Raw genomic sequence first — 4,977 nt, forward strand, 5'->3', positions numbered from 1 at the left:
AATTTGTCTATTTGCATGTTAATAGTCTAAATTCTTTGATGCTTTATTTAATAAAATAAAAATTGTTAAGTGCATTACTATAATTACTATAAAAAATCAGGCTTAACTCTCATCGACAATCAAGGGCGAGAAAAAGAAGATTGGGTAAGTACTTTATTTCTTGTTTTTCATATTTATTCTTTATTTATTATTATAAAAGTAACTAAAATCTAAAAATATGGATCTTTTTAAGTTGTTTAATATTAGATTAGGTAAAATAAGTAATAATAATAATATCATGAAAATTGCTCATGAGGCACACATGCGAGCAGCTCGTGGGTAATGTAATTCAATAACGTAATGTGAGCTGCACGTTCCCCGAGTGATTTACAACTTATAATGGTGAGGATGGTAGTTAGACACGGTTCAAAGGGCAATAAAACAATAAAATTTAATTATAAATAGATGTATAATGTTACGAACTTAGAGCTACTTAGGATAAACGAATGTAGTTTCATGTTACAATTTGAAGTCATTCTAGAAAGAAAAAAGGGTAATATACGTTTATTTCGATTTTTCTTTTTTTTTTGGTGGTTATGTGGTCAGTTGAAGTGATCGATCCAGTTTTGAGATAGGGTAGAGAAAATATGAGATAAACTATAAAGTGCTGAAAAAAAAAACGTTTGAAATGTATTTGGGAGGTTTTAGGGATTACACAAAGGAAATTTGAGATTTAACATGAAAATTACTTTGCACATGGACTATTCAAAACAAATACCCAATATATTAATGGACAAAACTTTATTTTATTGTATTAAAATTCTTCACTAAAAATATGATTTTTTTGTATATGAAAAACATAATATGAACTGAAAGATTGCCAAATTTTGTGAAGATATACATGCTATATTGAAAGTTAGAAGTATTAAATCTATAAAGACTTTAATTGAGTACAAAGTGGTCACGTGGTTGATCAAATTGACCAAGCCCATGTTGAGAGAGTTAATTGGTATAACATAAACCAAAAGTAGTTTAATAAAGTTTTGAATATAAGACACAAAAACCTTTTGTCATGCGCAGTAAAGGATACCCATGGTGATAGGGTTAAAAGGAAATTACTTTATTGCATCCAACCTAACAACTATGAAATATGAAACAGTACAGCTTAAAATTGCTACAATTATAACAGATGTGATTATCAGAATCATTCACATGTGGAATTTTAAGAAAAAAGGAGATTTTTCTCTTACAACATATGAACTTCCTAGTGTGTACTGCAGTAGCACGAAGCATTGTCAACAAGAATTGTTGAAAGGTATGAAGTATATCTGTGGTTGTTTTAGTAACTACAACACAACTATTATTGTTGTAAAGGGCACAGTGAATTGTACTAAAACTTTTTTGTTCAATACATTTAGCAAAGTTATTAAAGATTTGGCACAAAAAAAACTTCATTATTTTTCGGATCACTTATTTTGGTTATTCAAACAAGTTATATCTTAAAATACTTAAGTGATGAAAGCTCTTGCAATTAATTTTAATGATAAATAATAATTGTAACATTTAACACATAAACAAATGTTTTTATTTGCATTTTTATAAGGACAAGGATTATAAGATGAGAAATTTGCCAAAAATTACAAGTTAAAAACTGTTTACTATGGAGGTTGTTTCACTTGTAATGAAACTACAATAAGGTATATCTGTAGAAGTGAACATATTTTTTCCACATCCTTATTTTTTTATCTGATGTGTATTGATTCCTGTGTAGGCATACTTGTGCAATTTTACTCTTTTTTTTTTATGTGAATGACCATATTTAAACAACTTCAGTCATCATAACATTATTTATCATTATGAGATGTGATAAATATATAAAAATTATATTGTTTAAAGATGATGCTGGCTATTTTGTCATAAAATCTAGTGTTTGCATTAAGGTTTTATGATACACCTTCACCCTTTGATTTTGTGATGCAAATATTCAAGAAGGAAAAGATTTTTCACTTATTTTATGTGTGCCATTTATATTAATCAGTTACACATTAGAAATTATGTTATCAATGAAACTGAGATACTTTTCTAGTTATGGAACCAGTAATGTTTTGTTACATTACTGCTTACTGAATGGTTTTATATGAGACTCATACTGAAGTAATGTTAGTGAGACATCATTCAGTCATCACAAAGGAATACAGATATATCATGTCATGTGTGGATCTAAAAGGAGAAGGCATGTATCAGGTCCATGTAATAGTGAACTAAGAAAAGCAAGAAAAATTCTTGCTCTTTGTACCAAATGCCATAAATAGTACTATTTTCCAAGTTTTTATGAGTTTTGGATATTCTAAGAACTTATGAGTAAAAGTAAAAAAATGTATACAAATGTGTCAACCACACATATCCAATGCCAACAAACAACAATTCCTTTTGCTCAATACCAGCAGGGTGCATCAGATCAGCTGGAATACAACAGACATAGTAGCGGTTGAGATGCTACTTGTCAAATTTCATGAAAACAACAACTGATATGGTATGAACTTTATTAAGGTGGGAAAGTGTAATTTTTATCAATTTTGGAGTCATTTACAAATCAGAATTAGAGTGAAGATAAATAACACAATACTATTTATTATTCTAACACCAGTTATATAATATTATTATTATGATTTAATTTTGCTTCAATTAAGTTTACTTATCATTCACAAGAACTGACAAACTAGCAAGCTAGTCTTATTGTTGCTGGTGTGAATCAGGCTACCACAGCATCAATGTATAATACTTCATTAGTAAGATGTGTAACAATATGTCAACTGAACTATATCTACTATCTCCAATACCAACTGTTTGCTGATATCAAGACTCATCAAACTGGCTAGGATATGACATACATAGTTGAGATGCTATTTGTATTATCGAATTACATATTATGATGTGAACTATATTACGATGATGAAGTGTAATTTTTATCAACTATATTCAAGTTATTTACAAATTGGAAACAGGGTAAAGACTAATAGCACAATATTACTTATGAAATTATGAAACTTGATGATCCAAGCCTATTAAATTCCATTCTATAAAAGTTTTTTTTAACTTCTGTAAACTTAATGTTGTTTTATGCACAAATACAAGTTACATATTAAAGCAGCATGACTAAGTTGATTTTTGTCTTTTATGCTTTTGCCTGTTTATAAAAGTAGTGAGACCTCAGCCCCCCCCCCCCAAAAAAAAAGAGAAGTCCTAAGGTTAAACAATATTTCAGGTTGGACATGCAAGTGAAGCAAGTTTTTCCAGTTAATGCCTAAATTATCATGAACCAACCTGCAAATGATGCCAAAGTGTTTGCACTTCTCTCATGTTACTGCACCAGATGTATGTAAATGGTGTATACTGTTTTCATTTGCAAAAAAAAAAAGCAACACTCACTCATACCCAACACATGGTAAATAGCTCATTAGGTAGTGCATTTACCCATCAAAAGAAGACTATCAGACATATAATTTAGAGTATTGGTGCATAGGAAAGCCTATTGCTGAAAAAAATAAAATAATTTCAGTACCAGTACATTCAATTAACTGGGAAGAATTTTAGTTTGAGAAAATTTTTGTGAGTAACAATCTAGAAAGCAAATAAAATATAGATCCATAAGTGATTGAATATTGACAAATATAGCTGAAAATTTAATTTAATCTATTTTGTAGTAAATTGAACAAGGTTTTTATGGATATTTGTTTAAATTCATCTAACCTGATGAGCATCAATTAGAATTGACCTCTAAGTTTATGTAACAGATGGCTGGTAGTTGTAGTCATTTTGGGTTGACTTTACATAAGTTACAAATAAATATGTATTACCAGGTTATGCAATTGTGGATTGAGCACACAAGCCATCAACTCAAGGAATTTATGTTTGGAATAAAAATATTCACTTAGAAACAGATTATCACAATACCAAACAAATTTAATTCATTGTATTCAAATACTTGTCCGAAAATATATTGAAATAAATCTACATCAAAATTACTAAATTCTGGAGAGCTAAATGCTCATTAATCAAACCTTCTGAACATTGAAACTAGAGTAAACAAGTTATCAACTAAGTAACATGAGATATTTTCTCAGACATAATTATGCTTATGCAATTCTGTTAACATATCTTCCAATCTATCTCTTAATAACTATTATATCTTCTCTAAGTTGAGTTAGATCTTTAACAAAATTAAATCTTAATACTGTTCTTTCCTCAGACATAACATATCATTTATAAGATACATTGTTAGACTAGATATATATAGTAATAATTACTTACAGAGAGTTTGTGAGGCAAATGTTTGCAAGGCTTTGTAGCACAGCCATTCTGTATTCAAATGCAGATCTGCTCCAGAACCAAAATCATGGCATTTTATACTACTTAATTAGGATAATTGCGACTCAGCAAGATGTTCAGATTGCTCAATTCTGCTCATGAATCTTTTGACCCGATTGGTACTTTAGGTGAATGGGCTGTATGGAACTAATTCTTACCCATCATTCACTGATATGGGCATAAGTATCCAAACCCACTAACTCCAAAAGTATGGCTACAAACCGATTAACTTCAGTCTTTTTACATATATTCTTCCATTTGTTGCTTTCCATCAAAGTTCTGTTACTTAATTATTTTCTAAAGCCACTTCCCCTGGCTCTGATGCCCAATATGATAAACATTCATTACTTTCTGAAATGGAATCGCATCTGTTCACAGCTGATAAGAAGAACCCCTAACTTCAACCTCTCATGTTATGGGTCTTGATCGTATTTCCAAGTAACTTGTGTACTTTACTTTGAGTATTTCATATTTTTATTTGGTCATAACACTGGACTGTTAGCATTAGGTACATTTACGGCCTTATTCTTTCAACTGTTCCTCTTTAAATGTCTATTATGCATTCAACATTATATGTTTTTTTCATTCTTTTATATATATATATATATATATATATATACGTAGTATATA

At 29.6% G+C, this 4,977-nt stretch overlaps 1 protein-coding gene across 10 annotated transcripts in view; it reads left to right on the forward strand.

Annotated features, from left to right (window-relative positions):
- The window catches only part of LOC106458024 (nostrin-like), a 55,045-nt gene that overhangs the window by 37,340 nt on the left and 12,728 nt on the right, over window positions 1-4,977 (forward strand). The gene's annotated exons all lie outside the window — the stretch shown is intronic.

The sequence above is a fragment of the Limulus polyphemus genome, unplaced genomic scaffold (assembly GCF_000517525.1).
Source record: "Limulus polyphemus unplaced genomic scaffold, Limulus_polyphemus-2.1.2 Scaffold405, whole genome shotgun sequence".
In the NCBI taxonomy this organism is placed as follows: Eukaryota; Metazoa; Arthropoda; class Merostomata; order Xiphosura; family Limulidae; genus Limulus; species Limulus polyphemus.